This window comes from Malaclemys terrapin, chromosome 1 (assembly GCF_027887155.1).
Source record: "Malaclemys terrapin pileata isolate rMalTer1 chromosome 1, rMalTer1.hap1, whole genome shotgun sequence".
NCBI classification, from domain to species: Eukaryota; Metazoa; Chordata; order Testudines; family Emydidae; genus Malaclemys; species Malaclemys terrapin.
In genome coordinates, this window is record NC_071505.1 from 30,711,324 (window position 1) to 30,724,352 (window position 13,029).

At 40.9% G+C, this 13,029-nt stretch overlaps 1 protein-coding gene across 9 annotated transcripts in view; it reads right to left on the reverse strand.

Annotated features, from left to right (window-relative positions):
* The window catches only part of CELSR1 (cadherin EGF LAG seven-pass G-type receptor 1), a 319,999-nt gene that overhangs the window by 186,452 nt on the left and 120,518 nt on the right, over nt 1-13,029 (reverse strand). The gene's annotated exons all lie outside the window — the stretch shown is intronic.

Genomic DNA, 13,029 nt, shown 5'->3' on the forward strand with positions numbered 1-13,029 from the left:
CGCTAACAAAACTAACCATATACACCAACCACCTCACAAGAAAACTCCCCCAAATTGTGACTGGATCCCACATTTTTGTAGTATTAATATAACAATTAACACAGAAATGTCAGACATAGCATCATACTACGCAGGAACCTGCTAACTCTGGCAGAAACCTATCTTTGTCACTCTTTGGAAACACATGCATAGTTTGTAATGACAATAAAGGATCACTGAATTGAATACACTGACTTTGAATCACCTTTAATGATAAGTACATCTCTGTGCTGATGCAGTGTTCCTGCAACATCAAAAGAATACCTTTCTGTTCTTATTATAACAACATAAATGAATAGATAAACACTTCTTTAAGTGTGAAGAATACAATGGATCTTGTGTGGTTATATTTGTGCTGACCAAAATGTATTGACACAAATCTCTACTGTAAACACATTGCATTTTGCCTTATTTTAGGTACTTATATGGCATCTGAGCACTTAACAGTCTTTAATGTATTTAATATCCTCACACTGCTGTGAGATAGGGCTTGTCTACACTGGCACTTTACAGCGCTGCAACTTTCGTGGGTGAATGCCCACTTAGATACTATTCAGCTATTTAAGAGATGCAGATAGAGAGTGACTGAAGATGTGTTATCAGGGCAGCACATTCAGCTTCCAGGGCAGAGGTTAAGTGATTATACTGGTGTTTGGTCTATCACTTTCTTTTACAAAGCACCCTTAATACAAGCACTTTAAAGTGCTTTGTAACAACAAAAATCTTGTCAAACCATTATAAAACTAATTAAAAAGAACAAACAAAACATTAAGTCTTTAGTTTGGTTTTAAAAGACAGACAAGGACTTTGATCTGTGCAAGTATTTCCACAGGAAGAGGTATAATACATAAAGCAGGAGGCTTCAGAAGGAGTCTAAACCCCAGGCTCTTTCAACAGGCTGAATTCACTGACTGCCATGGAATATGCTGAAAAGAAAGTCTCTGTGATAACTGGGTGAAAAATAAAGGAAGGTTTTGTACAAACCTGATAAACTTGGGTAGCCAGTGGAGGTACATCAGGACTGGGGTAATAAGATAAAACTATTTTCCCCTCCTAGGGAAACTGATGTTAAACCTGGAAGCAATTTACAGTCTTTGAAGAATACAGTCGAGGACAAACGCATCACAATAATCTAATTAGGAGGAGACAAGGCATCCACAACAATTTCTGCATCCTGTCAAGTAAGCACTGATTGTGGAATTAGCTGCAGGAAAACTCCAGCAACGTCTGTGGATCCAATATAAAGTCCAGATTTCCAATGCGAGTTTCTACTGCTGTAACAAAGTTTCGTCCATCAAAAAGTATGGACAAAAATTTAGGTCAACCATTTTGGATCGATCAAAAATCAGTTTTACAATTTGGACAGTCACTCCATGACAGAAAATTTAGTTGTGAAATCACACAACAAGGATCCACAAGAACCAAGAGGAGAATCTGAGTGACAACCAGACAATCAAAGCTAGAGCCACAAATAAAACTGACAAACTTGAAATCTACAAGGAGAAGACCAGGGCTAGAATGGAACACTAAGCACTCCCAAGCAATTACAGCAGCAGCTAATCAGCGTGTTGCCTACTCTAACAAGAGATGTTCTTAAAGCAATTTTAAAAGTTAGCTTAGCACTTCTACCAGCCAATTCATTCAGGCTTCAAAGAAGTTTCACCCTGTTCTCCCCATGGCAGCAAATAATAGATATAGATTCTCTGGTGAAATAAACTGTTATGTGAAAGGGAGAATTAGTGTCTACAGCAGGGGTGGCCAACCTGAGCCTGAGAAGGAGCCAGAATTTACCAATGTACATTGCCAAAGAACCACAGTAACAAGTCAGCAGCCCTCCCTCAGCTCCCAGTGCCTCCCGCCCACTGGCAGCCCTGCTGATCAGCGCCTCCCCATCCGTCCTCACAGCTCCCAATCAGGTATTTTGTGGTGTGCAGGAGGCTCGGAGGGGGAGGAGTGAGGGCATAGCAAGCTCTGGGGAAGGGATGGAGGGGGGGCAGAGCCAGGGGTTGAGCAGTGAGCATCCCCCAGCATACTGGAAAGTTGGTGCCTATACCTCCAGCCCCGGAGTCGGTGCCTATACAAGGAGCTGCATATTAACTTCCAAAGAGCCGCATGTGGCTTCAGTGCCACAGGTTGGCCACCCCTGGTGTACAGTGAAGAGGTGGAGAAAACTTTGTCTCTTCACTAAATAAATACATTTTTAATTGCAGTTTTTAACTATTTTAAATTCAATCATCATGAATGGACTTCTCATAGTCTTCAAATAACAAGATGAGTGAAATAAGTGGTGAATCCAGCCTGGAATCAGTAATGTATTAAACCACTTTGATATTACATGTAGAGTGGATAAATTAGAGTTAATTATTTATGTAAAATCCCAAGAAGAGGTACAAGCTTTTAGCACTGCTCTTATTTTTTAAAAAAGTGTGGTTCTGTCCTAAAAATATGACTCTACCAAAATGAACTTGTGGGGTTCCCTCATTGTGACTCATTGACTTCCACCTATTTGGTCATTTTGCAAATAAAAAGATTGTTTTTACTTTTTGCTAACTGCTAGCTCCATAAATTCACCTTGAGGCCTGGCTGTCAAGCTAGGTTCATTTAATATCACACAGAATCTACAGGCACAATTATATCCTGCACTAAACCATCTTGAAACTAACAGAGCAGCCCACGTGAGAACACAATCTGAAGACAAAGGGTTGCATAAATGTAACTGAGGGCATAACTGATCCTGCTAAATCACTGATGGTGATGTACGAAATGGAAAGAATCAGAAAATCCACACTCACCAGCTAACCACAATGCTCATGCATCATAAACTCTACAGTGGTCTGCATTCTAATTATTAAGCTTCTACTGGTTACTATGGGTCTAGCTAAGGGTCATGGGAGGGCCCTATCACTAGAAACATTTTTGGATGTATAAGAAGGAAGAATCTAGCAGCTATGAAGAAAATCTTCACAGCCAACACTATTGACCCAGTAAAAATGGAGAAACAGACAAAGCAAGCTTTATTGTACGCTGTCCCTGAAACTACTAGTAGTGGGCAGCTCAGAGGCGGAGAGAGATGACAAACAATGTATTTAGAATGTTTGTGGTTTCAATTTTTAAGAAAGCTTGATCCAGGTTTTCTAAATAGAATCTTTGCTTCAGAACGACTTCTGTGTCTGTTTCATCTCAACTTTTAAAAACAGATTATGAGATTTTCACCCCTTTCTGTGGCGCTGATTTCACTGTTAAAGTATTAACTTCAATATGATGCCAAATATATTGCACCTGCATTTGTAGCTGAGCAATTAAATTAAATGAAATATATTGTATATAGAACTCAAACTGTCAAAAGTGGAGCCTAAAATTAGATTCCTAAATCCATATTTAGACACCTAAGTAGAGGTGGCCTGATTTTCAGAGGTGATAAGTATCTGCCGCTCCCACTCACCCTCAACTTTCACATGAAAATGATTATCTTGCAGGCAAAACTGTGGCTGGCCCTGTGTGAGTGACACAACTGGGGAAGACGGTCTCCTTTTCCAGCTTATACCAGGTCATATCATGGTGTGGCTGAGGTCATTGTTCTTTGCTAGTTAGTACCACCCTTGGTGCCAGCATCCCACGTGCAAGGAGGAGCAGGGCACATGCTGCATCCTTCAAAAAGGCAGTGCAGCAGTTGCTTCAGTGTGTGCTTCCCCAGAGATCCAGTTGGGATTCTGCTTAGGTCAACTGGAATCTCTACTGTCCCAGCACCAAGGTAAAGGAAAACAGTCTCCCCGAACCATACCCCCAATCCCGCCTGTTACAGACAGTAGAGCTAGATACTTGAGCCACTATGGAGACTCTATGCCACCAGAGAATTCCCCTTCACGGGTGAGATCCTCCAGGATAAAGGGCACTTGTGCCAGTGGAGGAGCACAGGGCAGCCAGAGTGCAGGGGGAAGGTTATATTCCTGGCTTTGCCCTAGAACTGGTGAATGACCCTTGCAATTTCAAGCCTCTCTGTGCCTCAGTTTCCCTACCTGTAAACTGAAGGTAACAACATCTCAAAGACCTGCTTTTGAAGCTTAATTCATCATTATTTGCAAAGAACATTGATGCTTTATAAGTGCAACATTTAATTATAAGAAACCAAGGTTCTTTTACAAAACACAAAGAGGTTTTTGACAAATGATACATCAGCATTAAAATCCCTCTTACGGTAAAGTGCCCAAAACTGATGAGCTTGCTTCCATGACTATGAGATACAAATGGGGCATTACCCAAAAGAGAAAATCTCAATTATATATCCTAAAGGAGTACGGTGTTCCTGAAATGCAGATCGGAATGTAGAATAAATAACAGAGGAAAGACCTACTGTCTGTGGTTAATTGCAGAGAAGAGGTTGTAGAGATTCCTCATACGTTCAGTTCAGATATTAAGTCAGCTCACACAGAAACATCTGGGGTTCATTGCTCCTCAGCATGGTTAAATGTAACCGTCATAAGGGAAAACTTCAAAGCACCGAGAAATAAGATTTATGAGGCATTATGAGTCAACGTGCATAGTTGTTACAGAGGAAAGAAGTGGATAGGTTTTTCCAGCTTTAGTGCTAGCTGTGCCCTCTAAGCTGTTTGCAGAAGCTAAATGCTACCTCTAGACACCACGCTGCATTGCCAAAAGTTTCAGCCCATGGAATGCTTTTAACCTTGCTGGTTTTAAAAGGAATACAAGTTGGGTGTAGTGAGAACACTGGTTGTTCCCAAAGCACTATGGGTACAGACTCCATTTGAATCAAGGAGAGGGCTTCCAACAGCAGCCTCAGAGCAATTAAAATATCGGTTTATTTAAATTAAAGGTAAAGGATATTTTCCATCATGGACAGAAAGAAGGCAAGAAAAGGAACTAGAGAACAGCCATACAGGAGGTATTAGGCTTAGAACCGCTAAAAATACGAGGACTTCCTCTGGTTCTGTAAGGACATTTTAATTTATATTGAAAACAGGTGCAGACACCAGACTGAGTTATGGTGATGCAGAGGAGACAGGCATAAAACAGACATAAAATGAAAATGTTGTTTCATGACCATGCAGCGATGCTTTGTTAGAGCTACGTGACTGTCATAAACATACAAACGGGACCTGAGTGAGCAAACGACTAAGACAGGACCATGATAATAACAACATGACACCCTACTGGGGAAACAGAGGAGAAATTTTCAGATTTCAAATTTAATAGGACACAGGACTTTCTTACTTCAAAGGATCTCTCTCATTTTAAAATCAATTGTCTTATTTCAATACCTACTGAAACCAGAAGTAAAAATAACCAAACACTCCTCTGAGCACTCCTTCAGGAAACAATCCAAGGAATTACAAAAGCAATACTCAACACTCTCCTTGACTTTCACACAAACAAAATTAAGAGACTATTTTAGTCAGAAAAATGTTTAGACTTGTTACAAGTGGGAAAGGTGTATTGTGCCCATTATTAAAACATTGTGAGCCATTCACTGCCCTACCCACTGTCTGGAATTAATACTTGTTGATCCGTTGAAAAGGAATCCTTATAGGAAGACTTCCCATTGTTTTCAGTATATTGACAACATACAATTCTGCTGAATTCAGGTGGATGTGCATTTGAACATTACCAGTACAGTCAGCTATAAAGACTGGGCCAACAGTCACTCCTTTGTAGTAGTGAAGAAGAACTAGTTACAAGACAGTAGAAAAAGGTTTTAAGATTAATCTATCACTTTGTTGTTCTTTAACATTTGCATCTGAAATCACAGAGAGATGATCCATTAAGCAGTCAAAATTTTTAGATCTAGAGAAGCATTTGGGAACAACAGGATTTGTTCATTATTGTTCTTATGTGTCAGATTATTAATTTGGTCATCAAAATTGTTTTACAGTACTGTAATCCCTATAGCTACATAAGGATCAGCCTAACAGTTATGAATATTGGAGAGTCTCCAATAATCAAACCCAGACTTTAGGACTACAATCAGGTTCCTGAAGGAATCATATTAAGGTACATTAGGCAAGATTTTACTCTGTTACAAACAAGCAATCCTTCTGACTTAAATGGAGCTGCACAAGTGTAACTGGGAACATAATTTAAGACATTCTGCCCAACATAATATGCTCATTAGGGCTAGCCTGGCTGCCAGATTTCCGGACTCATCATGTTTGTGGAAGATGAAAACCTTCTGAGTAAGTATACCTGGCTTGAAAAATTAGAATCTCATCTCAGATGAAGACCAAACTGGGATATTATTGGCTAAAGACTAGAAATTCCTGATGATATCACAGAACTGAATGAATCTCTGCATTTTCTCTTACTGTTTGTACATAACTTAAAAGCTTCATGACTGGATTGAGGACTTACTGCGCTCTACAACTGCTGAAGAATGAGTGGTTTTTCCAGCATGATCTGAATCACTAAACTAAGGACCGGCTATTAAACACTGGCAAATACAACATGAATAAAACGAAACAGCCAGACTTTCAGGGCTTGCCTACACATGGAACACTAGAGCAGCACAGCAGCAGTACTGCAACTGCACTGCTGTAGCGCTTCAGCATAGATACTACCTATGCTGATGGGAGGGAGCTCTTCCATTGGCATAGGTAATCCACCTCCCCAAGAGGCAGTACCTAGGTTGATGGAAGAACATTGCTGTCTACACTGGAGGCTAGGTTGGCTTAACTACATCTGCTCAGGGGTATGGATTTTTCACACCCTGAGCAACTTAGCTGGGTCGACCTAACATTTTAGCATAAACCAGGCCTTAGAGAAATACAATGAATTCTGCTGCTCTGAATATCTCAGTACAGTGTTACTGGACAGAATCTTAACAAGAATTTTTCTGTCTACCTAGCAACTGCCTGTCCAGGAAGTGGATTAAACTACAATGACAGGAGAACCCCTCCCATCACTGTAGTGAGTGTCTAGACTGAAGCAATACAGTGGAGCAGCTGCACCACGGCAGCTGTGGCATTGTTGCATTCAGGGCCGGCTTTAGGCCAATTCCACCAATTCCCCCGAATCGGGCCCCGCGCCTAAGAGGGCTGAGTGGGGGGCAAGTGGCAGAGAATCCCTTCCCTCGCTAGAGGCGCCTTTTTAATTTTTATTCACCCGACGGCGCTCTGTGTCTTTGGCAGCATGTCCTTTAGTGCCACCGAAGACCCGTAGCGAGTGAAGGACCCGCCGCCAAAGACTAGGAGCGCGGCCCAGTGAGTACAAGCCCCATGTGTTTGTTTTGTTTTTTGTTTTTTTTAAGTCAACCCTGCCGGGGCCCCGTCGAAACTATTTGAATCGGGCCCCGCACTTCCTAAAGCCAGCCCTGGTTGCATTTCAAGTGTAAACATACCCTTAGCTATTCTCTATGTAAGAACCACAAAAGTGTAAATTAAGTGTGCAATAGTGGTGCTGCCTTGCAGTGAAAAGGGCACTATTTTAGTCTGCACAGAAATGCAAACTGAACACTGAAACATAAAAATAGTAAACTTCTCATATAGAAACAGTGTGAACACTAGGTTCACATTGTTTCTATATGAGAAGTTCACTATTTTTATTTAAGGCATGGTACTTAGAAGACCAGGTCCTTGATTAGGCAAGTGGAAAGTTGTGATTATTTGTGACTGCCTTACTAAGAATTGCAAACATCCTACAATATTTGTTACCCCATCTCATTTGTTTGTTTCGTGCACCTGCTAGTCTAAAAGACAAAGCATATCTCATACAGTTGTACGGCACTTAGCACAATGATATCCAACCTAGTTGTGGCTTTTGGGGACTACTGCAATAAAACTGTTAAAAAAATAACACCAGCAATGATGATCTGCGTGACACACAATGGGAGAGTAAGATTTCACTTTTCATGGTAATACAGTAACATGACAGTGCAGCTTACAGAAAAACTGCAGCGCAACATGTAAAAGATCTCTCTGAACACTACATTTGATTACCTCGATGATTTAAGATTTACATCCCCCTCTCTCAAATAAAAGTCAAAGAAGAGGTGCAGAGGGCCCAGGAAACTCTGAGGCAATATTTATATAACTGCTCCCCCCAGGTGTTTGGGTGGCCAAAGAAAAGGCAGAAGGAATACCCTCCACTGAAGGAGAGTAAAACATTGATGGGGACAGATCCCTCTAACTTCCCCCCGGTTGCATCTATGCCTCCAACGACTGTGCCGGTCTCAGGATTAGGCCCCTGCCTTCAAGAGCACCAGGTATATCGAGAGCTATACCACCATTTTTACTTCTGTCCATGCCCTCACTCATATTCAGGTCTAGGGATTGTTAGCTTGAATTCCCAGCTGACCTTAACTGCTTCAACTGCTCTCAAACAAAGCTCTGTGTTTTAGGCACATATAAAGCATGAAATACACCTGGAAATAAATACATGAAGTAGTTATTCCACATTACTTTAGTTAATTACATTTGTTTGCTTAATTTGAAATACCAGGCCCTGTAAATTTAAGCCCTCAGTCATGCACTTAGTCCCATCAAAACCAATGGTGGTGTTATTATTGTGTACTGTTTTCTTAACGCTACCAGAGTACTCAGATTTGTACAAAACCAAGAAATGAAGACAGTCGCTACTCCAAAGTGATTGTTATAAACATATGTCTCCTGTTCACTCACCTCCTTACATCACAGGAAGTGAAGCCAATCAGTAATTAGCCAGTATTCCAATTTCAAAAATACCTTGTAAAAGCTCGGTTTACCTTTGTGCTAGTAACTGAAGACTCCTGAAGACAGAGAAACTTTCATCATGTATAAATGACTAATAATTACAGCAAAACAAATGGAGAACTTCAAAGCAGTGGGGGGGAGGGGAAATGGAGGGAAATTCCAACTTATTAGGACATAATTATCTTCTATAGGAAATAAATACTATATTTTAGCAGATAACCAGAGTGCTTTTATACTGAGTTATTTCTGTTTTATGATGCATCATCAAATTTTCGTGTTCCTCATCGAAGAGATGACAGATTTTACCATTTTCTTCTAATTATTTTTCTAAATATGACTCTTTATAGGGAAAGGGAGATTTTATAACTTCCAGAGCAGGCTACATTCCACTGAGCAATACCACTCCAATAGGGATAAGCCATCTTTTAAGTATATTTAAATATTCAACAATGTCTCATATTAATATGATACTGCACTGAATCAATATCGTGACGGCATTTCTGTAGGGCCAATATTCCTCCACTTTCAACCTGTTTATTTTCCATGCATAACCATACCAGTGGGCAAATTTTTATTCTATTCATTAAAATTTACTAATTTTGCATTCAAGTAAACAAGCAATGTTCGTATTGAAAAAAGCCCTGCATTATTTGAATAAATAAATATGATTTTTTTTATAGTTTTAAGCAGTAAATTATATTTTTTAACATTTTAAAATAAAATATTATGGAATATGAATAGCTATAAGTCAGATGTGTAAAATGGCTGAAATCTTATTTTATATAAGACAAAAATCGGGACAGGGACCATCTTTGTGTTTTGTGTTTGTACAGCGCCATGAACAATAGACTCATGGTTCATGACTAGGGCTCATAGGCACTACAGTAATACAAATAATCAATAATGATGATAAAGCCAAATGCTCTCAGAGTGCCCAGGAGATACCTGTGGTCCACCCTGTCGAACGCCTTCTCCTGATCCAGGGACAGGAGGGCGAACGACAGACCATCCCTACACCCGAGTTCCAAGAGGTCCTGGACCAGATACAAGTTGTCGAAGATGGTGCAGCCCGGGACGGTGTAGGTCTGGTCTGGGTGGATCACCTCTGCCTTCATGGTTTTGAAGAAAATCTCAAAAACATTAACCAAATATAAACCAATACAGTGTTATCTCCCTGAGCCTGCAATAAGTCTGAAGCAATAAAGTTGGAGAAGTGTGAACAGCCCCATTCATCTCAATGGTGTGGTTATCTATGGAGACTAAATATGACTATTCAAATGTCAACATTGTTAACTAGTTTTAGCACAAACCTCCAGCTAATATGACAAGTGGTTCTGAAAATACAAGAAGTGCATTGCACTTAATGTAGCAATTATATATTTATATCACCTACACTATAAATACAGAGTAAATATGCAAAGAAATCAAATGATTAGTTTATGAGAAGCATTTAAAAATACCTTTTACATTTTCATCTGTTCATCTATTTATTTGGCAAGCCTTTTCCCCCAGAAATTTCCAGCAAAGAAATTTCTGAACAGATGAAAATCCAAATTATTGCAAATTCTAAAACATGGGTTAATTAAGTTTGTTAATGTGTAAGTTTTTGTTTAATAAACTGTTAGTCATAATCACTTCTATTTATACTGTAATGTTTATTATAGAAAACATTTTTCATCAAATTAATTGGTCATAAAACTTCCAACACTGTCTCACAGCCCGTTTCAGTGTTCACAGGTTGAGTTACAAGTTTATCATTTGGACCTTACGAAAGGGACTGTTCTCCGTCAGACTTCCTCTGATCTCTAGGAAAACCCCACATCCTGTGCACCTCTTAAGGGAGGTCTTTTGTCCACTGTCCCTGGCCTCGTACCAACCCCCCTCCCCCAGTGCAATGCTCCCCCTGACAGTGCTGCCCCCTCTCCACCGCCCCATCCTTTGTAATCTGTGGACCTGACCCAAAAGCCACTGATGGTAAAGAAAAGACTTTCCATGTGGGGGGCTTGGAGCAGGCCCTATAAGCACATACCATTCAGACATACATTTTTGTAAATATGGCTCTGTATATGTATAATTTTCAAAAAGATAAAACTTTAGAAATCTAAAACGTCTGCTGGAAAAAATGCATGGGGCAGTGGACAAAAGATATTCAGCTAGAAGAGATGGAGAATAGCTGAGGTTCTCAGGAGTGAAGCTGACCAAAGAACAGGGCTAAGGAAACTTGGGAGCCACAAACAATCATATTTGCTCTATTTAAAGTCTTAAACTCACAGTGGAAGAAAACGTCTTAAATAATGTTCCAGCTTTCTCTGCCTGGCCTCAAAGGTTTTCAACCAGCCAGGCTGCTGTTTTGAATAGAAGCTGGAGGAAGCTGGAGCACTGGTTTAAGCATTTCCCAGTGCACAAAGTTTCAAATAGAAGAAATATGTTTATTTGACAGCCTCCCCAGCTCTGCGGCCATTCCCTCTCCCCACCACCTCATCCCTGGCTCTCAGTCCCCCTGTTAAAATAGATTAATTTAAGATTTATTTATTTAAAAAAAAAAACAAAAAACAGCCACACACCCTGGAAATTCCTACACAAAATATTTCTAGTGAATGTTATTTAGACATTTAATATTCAGCTATTCAAAGCGCACAAGCAAAACATCTAATTTTTAAAAGAAAAACAGTAATTATTTAATAACAAGCAAATTTAGCCTCAAAGTATCATTAAAATTTTAGCGCTTTAGAATAGGAAATACCCTCTCTTCCCTCCTCTGCATTTAAAAAAAAAAAATTGCTGATGCTAAAAAGACATAGATATTACACTTCGTTTGTTTTTTGCTTCTACGATATTTCACTCTGCTTTTTAACTACGTGGTATAAGATATAAGCTCCTACTGATGCACTGAGTAAGCATACTACTGTATTTTCATTGGTTTCAAGAAGAGTTTTGTCACTGACTTTCATGGAGTAGGAGCAGGCACCAGACCTAAGAACTCAGAAAATATTTCAGTTTCATCTACATCAACTCCCACAATGGATACACTAGGAATACACTACTACAACAGATAATATTGCAGGAATCAGCAGGAACTTCAGAAAGACTATTTATTCTATAAATTCCTAACCACCCAAATAATTGTAATTTCTGTTAATTGACAGTGTGTCGTTCACGTTTTCTCAGAAGGTCAAACAGCTAAGAACTTTGCCATAATGTAAGGGCATGGCTACACTTGCAGATGTAGAGCATGTGAGTTAAACCCGCTTTCGGAGAGCGCAGTAGGGAAAGCGCCGCAGTCTGTCCACACTGACAGCTGCAAGCGCACTGGCGTGGCCACATTTGTGGCACTTGCAGTGGCATTGGGAGCGGTGCATTATGGGCAGCTATCCCACAGAGCACATCTTCCCATTCTGGAGCTGTGGCTTGTGGGAGGGGGGCGTGGAGTGCGGGGCATTCTGGGTCCTGTCCCAACGCCCCGTGATGCATCGGTTTGCATCCCAGCATTCCCTTTGCTTCCATCCACATTTGGCGCCATCTTTCAACGTTTTTTGTACCGCGCGCTCTGTCTTCCCTTTGGTCTGTGGGAATGGAGCCCGAACTGCTAAGGAGTATGCTGATGAGTCTCGCCAGCACATCACATTTGGCAGTCGAGTTATTCCTTATGATCCAAAGTGACAGTGAGAGCTCCGATGATATCGACTCGAGTAACGCATATGACACGAGTTTGCTTGTGGCATTCATGGACATGCTCATCACCGTGGAATGCCTCTTTTGGGCTCAGGAAACAAGCACTGAGTGGTGAGATCACATCATCATGCAAGTCTGGGATGACGAGCAGTGGCTGCAGAACTTTCGGATGAGAAAAGCCACTTTCATGGGACTGTGTGATGAGCTCGCCCCCACCCTGCGGCACAAGGACACGAGATTGAGCGCTGCCCTGACGGTGGAGAAGCAGGTGGCTATTGCAATCTGGAAGCTGGCAATTCCAGACAGATACCAATCGGTCGCTAACCAGTTTGGAGTGGGAAAGTCGACCGTTGGAATCGTGTTGATGCAAGTTTGCAGGGCCATTAATCGCATCCTACTCAGAAGAACCATGACTCTGGGTAACGTGAATGACATTGTGGCTGGCTTTGCACAAATGGGTTTCCCTGACTGCGGAGGGGCGATAGATGGCACGCATATTCCAAATCTGGCACCAGCCCACCTAGCTTCCGAGTACATTAATCGGAAGGGGTATTTCTCTATGGTTCTCCTGGCGCTTGTGGATCACCATGGGTGTTTCATTGACATTAATGCAGGCTGGCCCGGAAAGGTGCATGACACA